Below are 20,780 nucleotides of genomic sequence, written 5' to 3'. Positions count from 1 at the left end.
CTTCCCTTCCCGAAGAGAACCAAGTGCCACCACACTGGCTTTGATGTGTGGGGCAGTGAGGCAGGAGTCAAGTTGGAAGCCACATAAGCAAGAAGGAGGACTCTCAGATATCAGAGGCAGCAGCTGTACAGGAAGTAAGTACCAGCCTCCACCCAAGGGAAGGAAGGAGAGAGCCTGGAACCATTACTCTTAGACTTAAGAGTAGGCGTCCTGGAGAGTTGAAAAGTCAAGGTCTGAGCCGGTGGCATTGGCTGATGGGAGCTGGTTTTCAGTACATTCAGCTGCTGTGGGGGGCACAGTGTCCTTGCTCAGGTGGAGAAGCTTCCTGAGGTGACCTCAGAGCATGGGAAATAACCATTTCTCTCTTCCTCTCCAGCCTTACCAGTCTCTAGACACCCCTTAGATAGGATTCAGCAAAGTAGACATGTCTGCAGAGCTTTGGCCCCAGCCGCCACAGCAGAGCGGAGGAGGGAGTTTCGTCTTGAAAGTCACCCACAGAAATGGACAGCCTCACTTACTTTGCCCCACTGTAACCCTGAGCACATGAACAGCGGACCCCTCTCACTGGGCACCAGCGCAGCGAGGCATTCAGATCACTTGCCATCACTGTTCCCAAAGGCTCTGGCTTTCCCCTGGCCTTTGGGAACAGATGGTCTCACTTTCTAAGGTTCTTTTCTTTTCTTTTCTCTCTCTCTCTCTCTCTCTCTCTCTCTCTCTCTCTCTCTCTCTCTTTCTTTCTTTCTTTCTTTCTCCCCGCCCCCCTCTCTTTTGGTTTCTCAAGGTAGGGTCTCACTCTAGCCCAGGCTGACCTGGAATTCACTGTGTCATCTCAGGGTGGCCTCAAACTCACAGCCACCCACCTACCTCTGCCTCCCAAATGCTGGGACTAAAGGCGAGTGCCACTATGCCTGGCTCTTATTTATTTATTTATTTTTGAGATAGGGTCTCACTCTAGTTCAAGCTGACCTGGAATTCACTGTGTAGTCTCAGGGTGGCCTCGAACTCAATAACCCTCCCACCTCTGCCTCCTAAGTGCTAGGATTAAAGGCATGTGCCACCATACCCAACACTTAAAAAAAATATTTCATTTATTTATTTGAGAGGGAGAGAGAGCGAGAGCGAGAGAGTGCACCAGGGCCTCTAGCCACTGCAAACAAACTCCAGATGGCTGCACCACCTTATGCATCTGGCTTACGTGTGTACTGGGGAATTGAACTTGTGTCCTTCGGCTTCTCACACAAGCACCTTAGCTGCTCAGCCATCTCTCCCGCTCTCCTTTTCTGCTTCAGATCCCCTGTGACAGATAAGTACATCGCAGGCTCTGGGACTCATTTCCCCATGGTAAGGAGGGGACAGGCCTTACAGAGATGTCACCTGCTTTAGTAGCGGCAGGGTCTTTTAACGTCCATCTTTTTTTTTCAGAGAGGCGATTTCAAGCCAGGGTCTCGTAGGTTTTCTTGAGCTTGCAATGAGCTCTCAGGAACTGGTCTGGTCGTTGAACGTCGCCCGGCAAACCACCCACAACAGAGGCATGGAGTAGCGAGCATGCATGGTGCCTCTCCTGCTATGAGCTGGCACGGGAGGCTACAGAAGGCGATGGCTAAGGTTACCCTGACCTCAGAAGCTTCTGGAATCTGGGCTTGCAACAGTCGAGATGCTGGGGACAGGAGCACCTGAGGCTTCAGAGCCGTCTCTCCATGTGGTGTCTCGACTGGTCACATGGCTGATGGCCGTTCCCAACATAGTCCTCCTCTGGGGAGCTTTGCCTTATCATCTTCATCGAGGCAGCACAAAGGCCCATTTGGGTTCAAGGGGTGAGGACATGACTCCACCATGAGGAGCGTGTCAAAGAAGCCGCAAACTTTTAGGAGCTGTGTGTGTGTGTGTGTGTGTGTGTGTGTGTGTGTGTGTGTGTGCAGCGTACCTTCCACCTCCCATTTGCAGCAGGCTTTCTCATTCTTCCCTGTTTGATCTGCCAGGCTCATTGACCTTTGAGCATCCAGGAAGCTTTCCCATCTCTGTCTCCCATCTTGAGGTAGGCATGCTGGGATCCAGAAACCTCCCAAATTGCTTCTTTACATTGACTATGCGACAAGTCTGCATTCTTCTGGTTTAGGCTGTCATTAGACCATGACTTGTGGAATTTGGCTTTGGAAGGTATGCTGCTTTGAGGGACGGGATGGACAGAAAGTTAGTTTTTTTTGTTGTTGTTCATTTTTATTTGTTTGAGAGAGAGAGAGAGAGAGAGAGAGAGAGAGAGAGAGAATGGGCATGCCAGGGCTTCCAGCCACTGCAAACGAACTCCAGATGCGTGAGCCTTCTTGTGCATCTCGTTTATGTGAGTCCTGGGAAATTGAGCCTCAAACTGGGGTCCTTAGGCTTCACAGGCAAGCGCTTAACTGCTAAGCCATCTCTCCACTCCTTGTTTTTGTTTTTTTGTGGTAGGGTCTCACTCTAGTCCAGGCTGACCTGGAATTCACTATGGAGTCTTAGAGTGGCCTCAAACTCACAGTGATCCTCCTACCTCTGCCTCCCAAGTGCTGAGATTAAAGGCGTGCGCCACCACACCCAGCTTTGTTAAATATTTGTTTGCTTGCTTTTTTTTCTCTTCCAGTTTAAGCTCAGAGCTTTCGCTTTACTAGAGACTTGCGTGTAGTTGAAAAAATAAGTTAAAAAGATGGTTCACTGGGCTTGCCCAGATAAAGTGCAATTTGTAGCACGCGTTGTTTTTCACTAGTTGTGTGTTGGCACTTGACATTTGGACTAGCTGTGTGAGGAGCTAGGATATGATGGTCCCAACCAAAGCTGTGACTTTAGCATCAGCGTTTTGAATTTTGGGGCCTTAGACGATCTGATCTCATGTAGTCCTGTGGGATGGTTGTACTTGCTTGTCACCTTGATGGGATTTAGAATCACCCAGGAGACCCACCTCTGGGCATGTCTGTGAGGGAGTTTTACATAGTCAAAGTTGGTTATACCAGGCTATGAGCTGGGGAAAGACAACGTCAGCTCTGCACCAGCGTCCTACATCTCTGCTTCCTGACGCGCTGCAAGGTGACCAGCCCTTTTTTTTTTTTAAATTTTTATTAACATTTTCCATGATTATAAAATATATCCCATGGTAATTCCCTCCCTCCCCACCCCCACACTTTCCCATTTGAAATTCCTTTCTCCATCATATTACCTCCCCATTACAATCATTGACCAGCCCTTTTTTAATGTTCCCACCACCGAGCTTTCCTGACAGTATCGACTGTGAGCCAAGATAAACCCTTCCTTCCTAAGTTACTCTCGTCAGATGCTTTGCCACAGCAATGACAAAAGTAATATACCCTACAAGGCATTTCCTTTTTGGACATTTTTAAAACTTTCTCTTTAGGTCCTGAGTGTACATGGAAGATAATCCTCATTTTAGCCTTGTTTCAACTTTTGTTTTAAACTTTGTTATTTTATTTGTTTGAGAGAGAGATGGGGGCAGGTAGAGAGAGAGGGAGGGAGGGAGAGAAGGAGAGAAGGAGAGAGAGAGAATGGGCATGCCAGGGCCTTCAGCCACTGTAAACAAACTCCAGATGCATGCGCCACCTGTGCATCTGGCTTACGTTGGTCCTGGGGAATTGAACCTGGGTCCTTTGGCTTTGTAGGTAAGTGCCTTAACCACTAAGCCATCTCTCTAGCCTTGTTTCAACTTTTTTTTTTTTGTTTTTTGGTTTTTTGAGGTAGGGTCTCGCTCTGGTCCAGGCTGACCTGGAATGTAGTCTCAGGGTGGCCTTGAACTCATGGCGATCCTCCTACCTCTGCCTCCTGAGTGCTGGGATTAAAGGCGTGCGCCACCACGCCCAGCTTCTTGTTTCAACTTTTAATATATTTATTTATTTATGACAGAGAGGAGAGAGAGAGAATGGGGCACCACAGGGCCTTCAGCCACTGCAAATGAACTCCAGATGCATGTGCCACCTTGTGCATGTGACTTACATGGGTTTTGTGTAATCAAACCTGGGTCATTAGGTTTCACAGGCAAGTGCCTTAACCACTAAGCCATCCTCCAGGCCCCCCTTTTTAAAAAAATACTTTTAAAATATTTATTTATCAGAGAAAGAAGGGGAGAGAGAGAGAGAGAGGGAGAGAATGGGTGCACCAGGGCTTCCAGCCACTGTAAACGAACTCCAGATGTTTGCGCTCCTTTAGGCATCTGGCTAACGTGGGTCCTGGGGAATCGAACCTATGTCCTTTGGCTTTGCAGGCAAATGCCTTAACCACTAAGCCACCCCTCCAGCCCCCTTTTTTCAACTTAAAAATATTTAATTTCTTTACTTGAGAGATAGATATGCAGAGAGAGAGAGAGAAAGAGCCAGAGCCTCCAGCGAGTGCAAATGAACTCCAGATATGCACTGGCTTGTGCATCTGGCTGATGCGGGTACTGGGGAATCAAACATGAGTCCTTGGGCTTTGCAGGCAAGCACCTTAACCGCTGAGCCATCTCTCTAGCCCATTGTTTCAAATTTAATCTGTGCACATATTATAGTAGAGACAATTTGCAATGTATTCCATAATGTAGTTTTTCCATGCAAGAATGATTGTGAATATGTGCTTTAAATTCCATATATTTTAGAATTTACATTTTTTTGCCTGAGGGAAAAGTTTATCTACTGAGTTAGCAATTTGGAGTTGCTACTTCTAGATTAAATTCTGAGTTTTATTTGCAAGAGTCACTTAGATTTATGATATCACAAAGATGGGCAGTGATAGCCTACCAGGCTTTATTTAGGAATTGATGAGCTGATTTATTCTTCACGTTCTGAAGGAAATTTGCCCATCAGGGGAGTGATTACCGAGATGAGTGAGACAGCCAGCCGGGTATGGTGGCACATGCCTTTAATCCCAATACTTGGAGGAGGCAGAGGTAGGAGGATCGCCGTGAGTTCGAGATCACCCTGAGACTACATAGTGAATTCCAGGTCAGCCTGATCTGCAGTGAAACCCTACCTCAAAAACAAAACAAAAACAAGAACAAACAAAGACCACGGATGACTGAGGAAGCCTTCACTTGCCCTGTGAGTTTGCACTTCCAGCATAATTTCTTGGTGCTGTCAATATAACTTGGATGTAGTGTAAAATATAATTCGGCCCTTGCAAGGAATAGTTTTTAGTCCAGAATTTGCCTGTGCAAAGTGAAGTAAGTTGCTTATGGCTTCATCTCCACATATTTAAAAGTGACATTCTGCTTGAGGAATACAAACATTCAAAGAGAGAATTAAAGAATTGGATCAGGTAGCTAACATCGCAACAGATTTGGCTTTTCATCTTTCTAAGGGACGAATGCATCACCTACGTAGTGTCTTCCCCGCATTGTTCTAACAGCGATTGTCAAAAATGCTTTGTTTGAACTATAGCCAGCATTCTTGGCATCCCACTGGCAGGCAGCTCCGACACCACAGACCCCCCACACAGAGGCTTTGATGTGAAGGACGTCCCAGTGCATCCCACTGAGGTGGCTGAGATGCCCAGGGGGCACAGTCCTGGATGTCTGACTTGATTCTCTACCAAGACCGTGTCTGCCCCGTGCATTTCAGGAGGAACCATGAAGCGGTTTTGTGTTTTGCCTTTGGGTGGTACTGGCCCCACGTGTCCGTTAGGAACACACCAGGTTTCATGAGTTCTTTTTCTTGTAGATTGTTTACTCAGATGATAGCGTGACAGCTCTTCCCCCCCCCCCTGCCAGTCTCCTTCTTGGTATCCACATCCTTTGACTGGTCACTCCCCTTGAATACCAAGGAACCCACGGCCTGCTTTCCACCCATCAAATAAAGCAGAGATGAAAACGTTCATATGGTGCTGGAGAGATGGCTTAGTGGTTAAACCGTTTGCCTGCAAAGCCAAAGGACCCAGGTTTGATTCCCCAGGACCCACGTAAGCCAGATCCATGAGGGGGGCGCATGCATCTGGAGTTCGTTTGCAGTGGCTAGAGGCCCTGGTGTGCCCATTCTCTCTCTGTCTGTCTCTCTTCTTTCCATATCTCTGTCTCTGCTTGCAAATAAATAAATAAAATAAAAATGTGCATATGATAGTATGTTCATGGTTGACTCACACGAGAACAAAAGCCATCTTTTTTTTAAAAAAAAGTATTGTGTCTATATATTTGCAAGGAGAGAGAAAGAGAAAAAGAGAGAGAGAGAGAGAGAGAAAGAATGGGTATGCAAGGATGTCTAACCACTGCAAGTGAACTCCAGATGCATGTACCACTTTGTGCATCTATCTTTATGTGGGAATACTGGGGGATTGAACTTGAGTCATTAGGCTTTGCAGGCAAGTGCCTTATCCACTGAGATCTCTCTCCAGGCCCCCAAAACCCATCTTAATAGGAGACCCTGCCCTGAACGTGCTTTGTCAGACGAGGATTAGCTGGGTCCTATGCCTCCCATTCTTCAAAGGCTGTGATCAAGGTGCTGTCTGGGGCTGTCGGATCTGCTTGCAAGCTTTGGTTGTCATGAGATCCAATCCCTTGTCAGATTCAGCCCCTCAGTTCCTTGTTGGCTGATGGGTAGAGACACCGTGTGGCCCTCTGCACAGGCAGCTCTCAGCAGGGCAGCTTGCTCCATCAAAGCCAGAAGACTCAGGTTCTTTAACTCACTTCAATGCCAGGGTAAGTTTGTTTCCTGTGACTTGTGCTGTTGCCAGAACTCCAGAGCTTATGGCTGTGTTCACCTTGTCATGCCCAGTACAAACTCAGGTTAAAGTTTTTATATGAACTGTGCAATTTTGGGGTTCAGGGAAATATGTACTATATTGACACTATTATAACTTCCAACAATCTAATGTTTATTTTATTTTATTTTATTTTATTTTATTTTATTTTATTTTATTTTATTTTATTTTATTTATTTATTTGCAAGGTGAGAGAGAAAGGAGACAGAAGGATAGAGAGAGAGGGAGGGAGGGAAATAGGCATGCCAGGGCCTCCAGCCACTGCAACCAAACTCTAGATACATGCGCCACCTTGTGCATCTGGCTTAGTGAATCTTGGGGAATCAAGCCTCAAATCCGGGTCCTTAGGCTTCACAGGCAAGCCCTTCACCGCTAAGTCATCTCTCCATTCCCTATTTATTGTATTTATTAGCAAGAAGAGAAGAGGAGACAGAAGGAAGAGAGAATGGGCATGCCAGGGCCTCCAGCCACTAACTCTAGACACATGGGCCACCTTGTGCCTCTGGCTTACATGGGCTCTTGGGAATCAAGCTTGGGCCCTTTGGCTTTGCAGGCAAGCGCCTTAACTGCTAAGCCATCTTCCCATCCCCAACACATTTCACGTTTAAAGACGAGACTTGTATAAACTATTAAATCAGGAGTCGACCTACCACATGGACACCTATTAGAAGAGACTGCCCAAACAAAGCATTTTGATTATTCAGGGGTTCGCTCGTACGTCCAAATGTGGTCAGAGAGAAGATTGTGCGGAGGCATGGGGTGACAGGGCCCTGGAGTGATTCTTCGCCTACAGACATGCAACCCCCAGGGTCCCTCCTGGGTCCGCCATGTCTCTGCAGGCTTCACTCCCAGTGGGGCTTTGCTGCGTCTTGTCACCTGGGATTACTTTCATAAGCAACCTTATGGCTGAGTCCACAGACTTTTTCCAAGGGAAAATGAAACCAACAGTGTTTCAATCAGGCTCGCATTGCCGGTAGAAATCACCCAACCAAAAGAAGGTCGTGGGAAAAAGGAGGTCTATTTTGGCTTACAGGCTCGAGGGGGAAGCTCCATGATGACAGGGAAAACAATGGAATGAGTGGAGGGTGGACATCACTCCATGGCCAACATAAGGTGGACAATAGCAACAGGAGAGTGTGCCAAACACTGGCATGGGGACACTGGCTATGACACCCATATGCCTGCCCTCAACAACATTCTGCCTCCAAGCGGCGTTAATTCCCAAATCTCCATCAGCTGGGAACCTAGCATTCAAAACACCTGAGTTTATGGGGGACACCTGAGTCAAACCCCCACATTCCACCCCTGGGCCCCCATAGACTGATAACCATCCATGATGTAAAATACGATGCCTTCAGTCCAACTTTAAAAGGTCCCATAGTTTTTATCAATTCTAATGATATTCATACATCCCCATAGCCCAAGGTCTTTTAACTGAGCCATAATTCCAAAAAATCCCCCCCAAACCCACAATGGCACAGAATAAACATTCACACTGCAAAACATGGCATTGGGCATAGCAAAGAAATATTCAGCCAATACAAGATTTAACAAACATCAAACTCTGTAGCTTCAAGTCCAATAACTCTAGTTAGTGACAAATCTCCAAGTCCGATAATTCTAACCAGCAACAAGTTTCTGGCATTCCAATTCCACCCCTCCAGCTAGGCTACTCACAGTCCTTGAAAACTTCATCGGGGCTGGCAGCTCTCCTTAGTAGCCATGTCTTGGTCCTGGCATCTCCACTGGGTCTCCACTGCAAGCCACAGTTCATCCTCATGGCCCCATGGGGTCTCCATGCAGGCACCCAGCAAACCTGCTTCACACTGCCCATGGCCATTTCCAAAACACAAGACCCTGTTGCAAACTCAATGACCCTCTCTTTCCTGCATTTTTTATACTCCACAATACCAGGTAGGGTGCCAGTTTGTTAATCCAGAGGGAATAAAGCAGACTTTGACGAACAGGACACTCCTTGAGCACTCAGGCCCCTTCAAAAGAGTCTACATTCTTCCTGTTGCCCCAGTGCAGGTCAGCTGACCCAATCCAGATGGTTGTAATCTCTCTTTCTATTTTTTTTTTTTTCGAGGTAGGGTCTCACTCTAGTCCAGGCTGACCTGGAATTCACTATGGAGTCTCAGGGTGGCCTTGAACTCACAGCAATCCTCCTACCTCTGCCTCCCGAGTGCTGGGATTAAAGGCGTGCGCCACCACACCTGGCTAAAGGTTGTAATCTCTTAATTGCAGCTGAATGGGCAGCAGTTCACCAAAGATTTTTCTTTCTGTGCCATATCTCTCTGCTCATACCATTTATTTCTATGCAAAGCGACCCTGCACAACTTCTCAGGACACGGGCATAACAGCAAGCTTCCAACAAAAACTGCTAGCCTAGTCCAGGCAAAGCTCTTTCTCACCCTCATAAGCCAAACCTCACAGTCCATAGTTCTTACTGCATTCAGCTCTTTCAACCCTGACCAGAATAGCTCATCAAGCTATACTTACAGCCCTGCAAGGCGTCTGTTAGGCCAAAGTTTCAAATCCTTCCACATTCCTCTTGAAAATCAGCTCCAAAAGGCCAAAGCCGGAGTCAGGTGTCTAGCAACAACCCCACTCCTGGTACCACTTTACTGTTGCAGTCCGGTTCACATTGCTGGTAGAAATCATCCAACCAAGAGCAGCTTGTGGGAAAAAGAGGTTTATTTTGGCTTACAGGCTCGAGGGGAAGCTCCATGGTGGCAGGGAAAACGATGACATGAGCAGAGGGTGGACATCAACCCCTGGCCAACATAAGGTAGATAATAGCAACAGGAGAATGTGGCAAACACTGGCAAAGGGAAACTGGCTATTACATCCCATAAGCCCGCCCCCAACAATACACTCCCTCCAGGAAGCGTTAATTCCCAAATTTCCATCAGCTGGGAACTTAGCATTCAGAACACCTAAGTTTATGGAGGACACCTGAATCAAACCACCACAAGCAGGAAAAGTTAAATGAGGGTTCATGTTTCAGAATTTATTGAAAATTTTTTTGTTGCAACACCAGCTAGAATTTCTTTTAGTTATGACATTAGTTTTTTTTTTTTTTTTTTTTTTTAGCCTGGGCCATCTGTTGAAAGTCTAGGAGTCCATCAGTAGACTCTCAAGATCTTTTTGTTGATCTGGTTGTTACATGAACAACAGTGTTGTTTAATTTTAACTGTGTGTGGCAAAGTGACAGGATATCAATAGAGGCCAAAGCCAAACTCAGAGGAAGCAGCCTGGTTCAGATTTGCCCACTGAAGCTTACCAACGCTGGGCTCCTTTTGGGAGATATTGTGAACTCCTGCAGTTGACCTGGAGTTTTGTAATCTGGTAATGTAACTTTAACTTTATATTTACTGAGAACCTGACTAAAGAAAAATCAACTACTAATGCATATAAATTAATTTTAATTAAGGAGAAAGATATTTCATCCCATCAAGTCTTCTACTGCTTTAAAAAGTTAGGATTTCTTTTTTTTTTTTTTTTTTTTTGAGGTAGGGTCTCACTCTAGCCCAGGATGGCCTGGAACTCACTATGTAGTCTCAGGCTGGCCTTGAACTCATGACAATCCTCCTACTTCTGCCTCCCGAGTGCTGGGATTAAAGGCGTGTGCCGCCACGCCTGGCTGAGTTTTTATATTTTATTCACCAACCATCTCTTCACATTTCTACTAAAATTTAAAGAGCCATCTTTAACCCACATCCTTCTGTACTCATTCCAGCAGTCCTTATTTATTTTCATTAGTATCATACAACAATCAAGTCAAAGGACACACAGTGCACGTCTCACAACTTAGAAACCACCCAGAGCTTCTGGTCTTTGTAGACAAAGACAGGCTACTGCTAAAAATACCTCCAGCTCAAATACATAAGTATTCAGCTCATTTAGCAATAATATGTGGACCTTTTCAGGTTTTTATTTTTATTTATTTATTTTTTAGGAGTGAGGTTTAAGTATCCTCTGTCTTGAATATATTGAAGTTATTTTTAGGTAGCTGTAAACTGTAATCAAAAAGTACTTGGTTCTTAGAAGAACTAAAATAATTGAAGACTGTTGCACATTAGTTTTCCTGACAAGGCTTTTGCCTTAAAAAAAATTTTTTTTTTTAATTTCTTTATTTGAGAGAGAGAGAGGCCAATAGACAGAATGGGTGCTCCAGGGCCTCCAGCCCCTGCAAGCGAACTCCAGACGCATGTGCCCCCTTGTGCATCTGGCCTATGTGGGTTCTGGGGAATTGAACCTGGGTCCTTAGGCTTCACAGGAAAACGCCTTAACCACTAAGCCATTTTCCCCAGCCCGCCCTTGTTTTTGAGGTAGGGTCTCGCTGTAGCCCAGGCTGACCCGGAATTCTCTCTGTATTCTAAGGGTGGCCTTGAACTCACGGTGATCCAACCACCTCTGTCTCCTGAGTGCTGGGATTAAAGGCGTGCGCCACCACGCCCGGTTCCCTTAAGTCATTTGAGAGTGCCTGTTGTTGATTTCAGATGAGGAAAGCGGGGTCTTCCTGTCCCTGTGGATGTTTCGTTTCTAGAGGTGGGCTCTCGAGGGGGCCCTGCGGCTGTTTTGGTTGAGAAGTAAAGCACTTGCTCTGGGGAAAGAAGAGGGATGTTCCCAGAGGACGAAGAAAACCTGGTCAGTGAACTCGGATTCTCCTGGAAGTGCTCAGTCTTCTCACAGGGGAGTTTGGTTTCTTTCTCCAAATAAAGTGCCAGTCACTTCTGTGCCTACTTCAACTCATGGACCTTTCATCTGCTTTAGCACACTGCCCTGTGACATCCGGATCTCCGTCACTTCCTTCTTCCTTTCCCTGTCACAAGCATCTCTCTCTCTTCCCTTTCCCCATCATCTTCCTGGCATGTGGATTCCATGACTTGACTGTCCCCTTACTGAGCTCATAGTTCAACCTACGGATTCTGTTATAAGGACCTTGTGTCAAGACCAAGAGCGGACAAGGAAGGGCTAGCTTAGACAACAATCATCCAAGTGGTTTTCAGTCAGACAGAAATGGAGGATTATTTTTTGTATATTTTTATGAGAGAGAGAGAGAAATAATTGGTGCACCAGGGCCTCCAGCCATTGTAACCAAACTCCAGACACGTGTGTCACCTTGTGCACATGTGACCTTGCACTTGCCTCACCTTTGTGCATCTGGCTTAAGTGGGACCTGGAGAGTCGAACATGGGTCCTTAGGCTTTACAGGCAAGCGCCTAAACCACTAAGTCATCTCTTCAGCCTGAGGATTATTTTTGTTCGCATGAGAAATGTTCGCTGTCTTCGCTGTGAGATTTTGTCTCACTTCAGACAACTCAGAGTTTCAAATATTGACACACTTCTCTTTGAATCCATCTATATTGATCCTAACTGTCCATGACACGCGAGCTCCTTTACCTCGCTTTTAAGTACATTTTGCTCTTTTTTCTCTTGTTTTGCTCTCAGTGACCTTCTTAAATATCTGGAAATCAGTGTGTCTTCTTAACATTATACACAAAAAACTCTTCTGATCTTTGAAACAGCAGTGACCAGTAAAAGAGTGCTCAACATTTTTTCTTGATTCTTTTGCTTATTTGTTTACTTGTGTGCACGTGCCCGAGTCTCTTGCCACCGCAAAAGAAGAATGCCAGGAGGTCTGGAGGGATGGCTTAGTGGTTAAGGCGCTTTCCTACAAAGCCTAAGAACCCAGGTTCAATTCCACAGGACCCACGTAAGCCAGATGCACAAAGTGGTGCATGCTTCTGGAGTTTGTTTGCAGTGGCTCTTGTCCCTGGTGTGCCCATTCTCTCTCTCGGTCTCTCTTCTCTCTCTCTGCCTGGAAAAAAAAAGAGGGAAGAGGAGGAACAGGTCAGATGTTTATGCCTCTTTGATGGCTTTACAATGGAGCTGGGAAATTGAACCCAGGCTGGCCGCTTTTCAAGCAGGTGCCTTTAATCACGGAGCCATCTCCCCAGACCTCTTTCTTGATTCTTCTTCTTTTTTTTTTTTTTTGGTTTTTCGAGGTAGGGTCTCACTCTGGCTCAAGCTGACCTGGAATTCACTATGGAGTCTCAGGGTGGCCTCGAACTCTCGGAGATCCTCCTACCTCTGCCTCCCAAGTGCTGGGATTAAAGGCGTGCGCCACCACGCCCGGTGATTCTTCTTTTTTTAAGATTTATTTTTATTTATTTATTTATTAGAGAGAGTGCATGAGAGAGAATGGGCATGCCAGGACCTCCAGCCACTGCAAATGAACTCCAGATGCTTGTGCCGCCTTGTGCATCTGGCTTATGTGGGACCTGGAGAATTGAACCTGGGTCCTTAGGCTTCGCAGGCAAGCGCCTTGACTGCTAAGCCATCTCTCCAGCCCTCTTTTTCTTGTTTCTTACATTGAAAATATATAAATTCTCTTAGAATCTGAGACAGTAGTAATCAAGCACACAAATTACGTTTATAGGCCAGTGTTTTCTCAATGCTTTGGAGTAGAAGAGTCCCTCCACTCCTGAGACCCATCCCCAGAGGTTCTGACGCAGGTGTTACTAATGCGACTGGTCCTCCACTGCTCTGTGGGTAGCCCTCCCCCGGGCTGCGTATGTCTGTATCACCCTCCGTGCGTTGCTACCATGGGAAGAGCCGCTTGTTAGGTAGGTAAATGGAGAATGATACAGAGATGCATAGAGAATAAGAGAGGATCATGACGACAGATACATGATAGATAATAAATAGGCATCGCAGGGCTGGAGAGATGGCTTAGTGGTTAAGCGCTTGCGTGTGAAGCCTAAGGACCCCGGTTCGAGGCTCGGTTCCCCAGGTCCCACGTTAGCCAGATGCACAAGGGGGCGCACACGTCTGGAGTTCGTCTGCAGTGGCTGGAGGCCCTGGCGCGCCCATTCTCTATCTATCTGTCTCTCTGTTTGTCGCTCTCAAATAAACAAATAAAAATTAAAAATTAAAAAAAAATAAATAGGCATCATGTAGAATTGTATGAAAGAACCTAAACAATACTTCTTTAAATTTCTATCTTTTTCTTTTCTTTTTTACTGTTATTTTTTTAAATTTATTTATTTATTTGAGAGCGACAGACACAGAGAGAAAGACAGATAGAGGGAGAGAGAGAGAATGGGCGCGCCAGGGCTTCCAGCCTCTGCAAACGAACTCCAGACGCGTGCGCCCCCTTGTGCATCTGGCTAACGTGGGACCTGGGGAACCGAGCCTCGAACCGGGGTCCTTAGGCTTCACAGGCAAGCGCTTAACTGCTAAGCCATCTCTCCAGCCCTCTGTTATTTTTTTTGAGGTAGGGTCTCACTCTAGATCAGGCTGACCTGGAATTCACTATGAAGTCTCATGGTGGCCTTGAATTCACGGCAATCCTCCTACCTCTGCCTCCCAAGTGCTGAGATTAAAGGCGTGCGCCACCATGCGGGGCTTTTTTTTTTTTTTAAGAGAGACAGAGAGAGAGAGAGAGAGAGAGAGAGACAGACAATGGGTGTGCCAGGGCCTCCAGCCACTGCAAACAAACTCCAGATGCCTCTTGTGCATCTGGCTTATGTAGGTCCTAGGAAACTGAACCCGGGGTCCTTTTGCTTTGCAGGCAAATGCCTTAGCCGCTAAGACATCTCTCCAGCCCCTCTTTCTTTTTTGCTCTATAAATTTTATTATTAATTCTTGTAACATTCAGTGGTTCATTTTCATCTTTTTTCTTACTAATGGAAAAAATGACACTGTGTCTTAAGTCAAAAGTATAGACAAGTGAGCAAGGAAGTATTGGCTAATGACTTATCATTAAATTTGTTGATGACAATAGCGAAGGAATTAACCCAAGTATAAAATTCTCTTTTCAATTTATTACTTTTTGCTTTTTTTAAAAAATATTTTTGTTCATTTTTTATTTATTTATTTGAGAGTGACAGACACAGGGAGAGAGACAGATAGAGGGAGAGAGAGAGAATGGGCGCGCCAGGGCTTCCAGCCTCTGCAAACGAACTCCAGACGCGTGCGCCCCCTTGTGCATCTGGCTAACGTGGGACCTGGGGAACCGAGCCTCGAATCGGGGTCCTTAGGCTTCACAGGCAAACGCTTAACCGCTAAGCCATCTCTCCAGCCCGACTTTTTGCTTTTTATACTTTTGCAGGGTCACAGATTGAACCCAGGGTCCTGGATGTGCCAGGCACATGCTGTGCCATTAAGATTCAACTCTGGTGCTAAACTTGAGAAAAATCACAAGTATGGCTCACAGTCGTAAGAACGTTCAAAGACTAATATATGTATGCCACAAACTAAACTGCCTTCTCCTCCCCAACCTACACCCCACTCTGAAGAATCAACCAGATTTAATTATCTTTTCAAAATTTTTATATTTATATTCATTGTATTTATTTACTTTTTATTTAAAGATTTTTGTTTATTTTTACTTATTTATTGGAGAGTGACAGAGAGACAGACAGAGAGAGAGAGAGAGAGAGAGAGAGAGAGAGAATGGGTGCACCAAGGTCTCCAGCCACTGCAAATGAACTCCAGATGCATGCATCACCTTGTGCATCTGGCTTACGTGGGTCCTGGGGAATTGAGCCTCAAACTGAGGTCCTTAGGCCTCATAGGCAAGCGCTTAACCAGTAAGCCATCTCTCCAGCCCAATTTTATTTTATTTATTTGAAAGAGAGAGAGATAGAGAGAGGGAGGGAGGGAGAGAATGGGCACGCTAGGGATCCAGCCACTGCAAAGGACGCATCCAGACGCATGTGCCACCTTGTGCATCTGGCTTACACGGGTCCTGGAGAATCAAACTGGGATCCTTTGGCTTTGTAGGCAAACGTCTTAACTGCTAAGCCATCTCTCCAGCCCAGGTTTTTCATTTTTTAAGGTAGGGTCTCACTCTAGCTCATTCTGACCTGGAATTCACTACGTAGTCTCATGGTGGCCTCGAACTCATGGAAATTCTCCTACCTCTGCCTCCCAACCCAAGTGTTGGGATTAAAGGCATGCGCCACCACGCCCGGCTTCTTCCACTCTTTTAAAAAAAATTTTTCTGTTTATTATTTATTTATTTGAGAGCGACAGACAGAGGAAGAGGCATATATACAGAGAGAATGGGTGCTCCAGGGCCTCCAGCCACTGCAAAGGAACTCCAGACGCGTCTTTTTGTGCATCTGGTTAACGTGGGTCCTGGGGAATCGAGCCTCGAACCAGGGTCCTTAGGCTTGACAGGCAAGCGCTTAACCGCTAAGCCATTTCTCCAGCCCTTCTTCCACTTTTTAAATGAAAAGAAACAATCAGCCTGACGTGGTTGGTGGCACACACCTGTAGTCCTGGCACTTGAGAGGCTGAAGCAAGGGGATCATGAGGTCGAGGCTAGCCTGGGCTACATATGGCCTATAAACTGTCCGTTCGAAAAGGAAACAACTCAAGTCTTCCTATAGGCGCAGGGTCACTTCCCCTGGGAATTCTTCCTTTGGGAAATAAAGGATGCAATGTAATGGTACTTGTCCAAACTCAAGCTTTGCTTGTGCTGGACGTGACAACTTCTGGTCCCACAGAGACAGGAGGAAATTACATTTCAACTATGCTGCTCATACCAAAGCTGAATTTTTTGAGGCTAAATTTTCTTTAGCTTGTTTACTGGTGTTCACTTGAAAGAAACACATGCATGCACCTCAGATTGTCCTTTGAAATCAAATCCATTTCCTGCCTCTTCTTCCCTCAGTGCTCTTACAGCCAGCTTATTTATAGCTCAGGGGAGGAAAACACTCCGCTGGAGGCCGGAAGACTAAGTTGGGAAAGAATAGGAGGAAGCGTGTCTGCCATTTAGCCAAACAACCTTTAATTCATTGAGCTCAAAGCTTAGCAGCTTCACAGAGTTGTCAGGAGTAAACAGCTTGCAAATTTCATCCCCCCCCCCCCACTTCACTTTTGAACTGAATTTGGGCAACAGAGATGAAGACCGCATGTAGAGAGAGCAGGAATCTCGGTGATTAGACGCATGGGAAGGAAACTTGCAAGAAGCTGGTGAGTTCGAGAAAGAAAGGCTCAGGAGGGGCGTGAACCCCGAATGACTGCGGGTCCCTAAAAGTAGGTAAGTGTCATTTCCATGTCTGCCTCTCTGTGTGTGTTTGTGCGTTTCACAGGCTTACGGGTCCTGACATAGGCAGCGTTTATGACGTGAGGGCGGATCTTCATGTAACTGTTTAGAGAACTTTGCTTGTATACCTCTGAAGAAATGTAGAAATCAGCCTTAGAATGACATCTTCAGTTTTTAACAGCCAAAACATTTTTAAAATACTTTATTTATGAGACAGAGAGAGAGAGAGAGAGAGAAGGAGAATATATGGGTGTGGCAGGGCCTCTAGCCACTGCAAAGGAACTACAGATGCATGTGCCACCTTTTGTATCTGGCTTTTTACATGGGTACTGGGGAATTGAACCTGGAATCTCTGGCTTGGCTGGCAAATGCCTTAACCACTAAGCCATTTCTCCAGCCCCAGTAAATACATTTTTTTTTTCTTTAAGGTAACTTTCTTTCCTTTCAATATTATTAAATATACTATAATTTTCATTGGTAATCACTTTTGTAAAATATTTTGTTGGCGTTGTGTATGTTGAAGTGCCGACCAATTGTCTGCCTGCTGTTTCTTTGATCAAGACTGGCTTAAATAAATTTAATCAGCATGTCTTCAAGCAAAGCCAAACGATTATAGAAATGTGATTTTGAATTGAAATTTAGTGTAAAATTGTGAAGGTAAAAACTTTTTTTTTTAAAGTACAAAGCTTCCTTTCCTGGCTATCACTTAGACAAAGAACACTTTAGAGGGAACAACCACAGAAACCCAGAGCTGAGCAGTTTCCTGTGATGGAAACTGATCACAGTAATCATTTACGTTTATACTGTGGTTTCTAAACATTCCTAAAGCATATATTTTCTGAGTGCCTGGGAGAATGTCACTGGGTCTGGAAAGTGGAAAGGTCAAAAGGAAATGGAGTAACTCTAAGAACAGTTGTTGCTGCCACAGAAGTTGGAACGCTCCTGTGGCATTCCTTGTCCTTCAGTGAGCAGGACCGAAATGATGCAGCCTGGGTGCGCACCCTTCCGCAGCAGATCGCATCACAGCTGTGTGCAGGAGAGGCTTCGGTGACTGGGGCACTACGAGGGCGCAGAGAACGCTGGCTCTGGCCGTATGCCGTGGCTGTTCTTTGAGGCAGATCCTCCCGGTTTCAGATGGTGGGTTTGTAATCTGCAGCAAGCAGATAGCAGGCTTGGGAAGCAGAGATGTGAGATTAGCATTGCATAGCAAAGAGGCCCGGACTCCGTGGCTCTCGTTGGCCCTTTCTCTTTCCTGGGAGAATTTAAGGACTTTTTTTTTTTTTTTTTTTTCCTGATTAGAACTTTGTAATTCATCTCATGGAAATGATTGGCAAGTACAGTATTTTTGAGTAGAAAGGTGTGATTTCTTGGTTGCGTTCAAATTGTAAGAAGACAGAGGAGAAGAAAATGAATCTAGATAAATGTGACAAGACCTGAGGAAACAACTCTTCACGTCTATTTTCAGAGTCTACCGGTGCTTCAGATTAAACTCCGTTCTGCATCTCTTGTATCCCTCTAACGGAGTGAAGCCTGAGTGGCTTGTCACTGCGCATGGCTCTAGGGATAGAGAGGTAGAGCTTACAATAGCCCTGATTTCCGCTGATGTTGAACTCCTTCCTCTACGCTAACGTAGCATTATGTTCACCTTATAAGAATACAATATTTTATTTTATCTACTTATTTTTGTTTTTTTGAGGTAGGATATCACTCTGGCCCAGGCTGACCTGGAACTCACCATGTGGTCTCGGGCTGGCCTTGTACTTACGGTGATCCTCCTACCTCTGCCTTCCGAGTACTGAGATTACAGGTGTGTGCCGCCACGCCCGGCTAGGAGTGAAATATATTTTTTATTTTTAAAGGTAGGCGCTCTCTGTAACCCAGACTGACTTGGAACTCACTCTGTAGTCTCAGGCTGTCCTTGTTCTCACAGTGACCCTCCTACCTCTGCCTCCCAAGTGCTGGGATTAAAGGTGTGCGCCACCACACCCAGCTGGAGAATAAAATATTTTAACAACATTTACATGTTAAATAGATAAATGTATAAACTGTATGTTTTATTCCAAGAGTAAATTTGTAAAAGGCATATATTGTTCTTCAGTGGTTTCTTAGGGCATATAGATGCTTATGAATGTGTTCGTGAAATATAAAATGCACATATTGGGAATTGCTTCATAGTTTCATAGGTCACTTGAGGTATTTTCCCACTCTGCAGAATATTCTAAGTTAGTCAATTTAGAAAAAAATTGTCATTTTAAAAATATTTTCTAGCTGGGCATGGTAGTGCACGCCTTAAATCCCATCACTCGGGAGGCAGAGGTAGGAGGATTGCCATGAGTTTGAGGCCACCCGGAGACTACATAGTTAATTCCAGGTCAGCTTGGGCCAGAGCGAGACCCTACCTCGAAAAACATATGTATATATATTTTCTATTAATGTATATTAATTAAATAATATTTTAATATTAATGTAATATGTATATATATTTTCTATTAATTAGAATGAAATGTTATCTCACCTCCAGAGTGGCTCTTATATCACTCTGTGTTTACTATTTACATAGCACAGCCGCCCCCGGCCCCCATGTTTAAATATAAGTGAAATCAGGTTACTTAAGAGAGTGTGGGGCTGGGGAGCTAAAGAACTCTGGTTTGACTCCCCAGGACCCATGTAAACCAGATGTACAAGGGGGCGCATGCATCTGGAGTTCGTTTGCAGTGGCTGGCAGACCTGGCGCGCCCATTCTCTCTCTCTCTCCCTTTCACTGTCAAATAAGCAAATAAATAAAAATAAAATATTTTTTAAAAGTTTATTTTGGGGACTGGAGAGATGGCTCAGCAGTTAAGGCGCTTGCCTGCAAAGCTTAATGAATGACATGGGTTCAATTCCTTAGTACCCTTGTAAAGACAGATGCACAAAGTAGCACATGCATCTGGAGTTCACTTGCAGTTGCTAGAGGCCCTGATGTGCCCATACTCACTCTCTCTTTTTCTCTCTCTGCAAAGGGGAAAGTGGGGGAGGGAGGGAATTACCATGAGATATTGTTTACATTTATGGAAGTTGTCAATAAAAAATTAAATTTTAAAAAAGTTTATTTTTTCAGAAATCTAAAGAATCAGATTCAGACAAAAATGTATGTAAATGTATCTGTTTGTAACAGGTGCATTTTTTTATTTGTATTTTATGAGGGAGGGAAGGAGAGAGAGAGAGAGAGAGGGAGGCAGGTATATCGAGACAGTGGGCATGCCAGGGCCTCCAGCCACTGCAAATGAACTCCAAAAACATGCGCCACCTTGTGCATCTGGCTAACGTGGGTCCTGGGGAATCAAACTTGGGTCCTTTGGCTTTGCAGGCAAGTGCCTTAACCACTAAGCCATCTCTTCAGCCCATAACAGGTGCATTTTATAACTGCTCAGAATATACAAAAATTAGGGAATTGTTAAGTATTATTACAGACTTTGGAATTTTATATAGCCATTGACTTACATTAAAATATTTAATGGCATTGGAAAATGGGCATTATGTGTATATATATAATATATGCGTATAGATAGATAGATAGATAGATAGATAGATAGATAGATAGATAGATAGATAGATAGATAGATAGACAGACAGGCAGGCAGGCAGGCAGATAGATAGATAAGGGGCTAAAACTTCATATGCTAAAATGTTAACAGTAGGAACTTCTGGTCTAGTTTGTCTCTAAGACAAATAAATATGTTCTACATTTATAATAAGGAACGAAGACTTGTGTGTGTGTGTGTGTATAACATATATAATATATATATGTTATATATATATATATATATATATATATATTTTTTTTTTTTTTTTTTGAGGTAGAGTCAGACTGACCTGGAATTCACTCTGTAGTCTCAGGGTGGCCTTGAACTCATGGCGATCCTCCTACCTCTGCCTCCCGAGTGCTGGGATTGAAGGTGTGCGTCCTATGCCAGGCTTTTTGTTTACATGAAGAGCAAGTCCCTGCTCCACTTTCTTGCTATCATGGCTG

General features: G+C 44.9%; 1 protein-coding gene across 5 annotated transcripts in view; it reads left to right on the top strand.

Moving 5' to 3' along the window:
* The first annotated feature begins 16,476 nt into the window (after positions 1 to 16,476).
* The window catches only part of Rasgrp3 (RAS guanyl releasing protein 3), a 106,018-nt gene continuing 101,714 nt past the window's right edge, over positions 16,477 to 20,780 (top strand). For 4 of the 5 annotated variants that reach the window (XM_045137593.1, XM_045137591.1, XM_045137588.1 and 1 more), the window contains exon 1: positions 16,477 to 16,762. The gene's annotated coding sequence lies outside the window, so the exon portion shown is untranslated. The remainder of the gene's footprint in view (positions 16,763 to 20,780) is intronic. The other variant, XM_045137590.1, reaches the window with a different exon arrangement.

Source organism: Jaculus jaculus, chromosome 18 (assembly GCF_020740685.1).
Source record: "Jaculus jaculus isolate mJacJac1 chromosome 18, mJacJac1.mat.Y.cur, whole genome shotgun sequence".
Taxonomy (NCBI): Eukaryota; Metazoa; Chordata; class Mammalia; order Rodentia; family Dipodidae; genus Jaculus; species Jaculus jaculus.
Note: the sequence above shows the minus strand (reverse complement) of the source record. Positions and strands in the feature narration are given on the sequence as shown.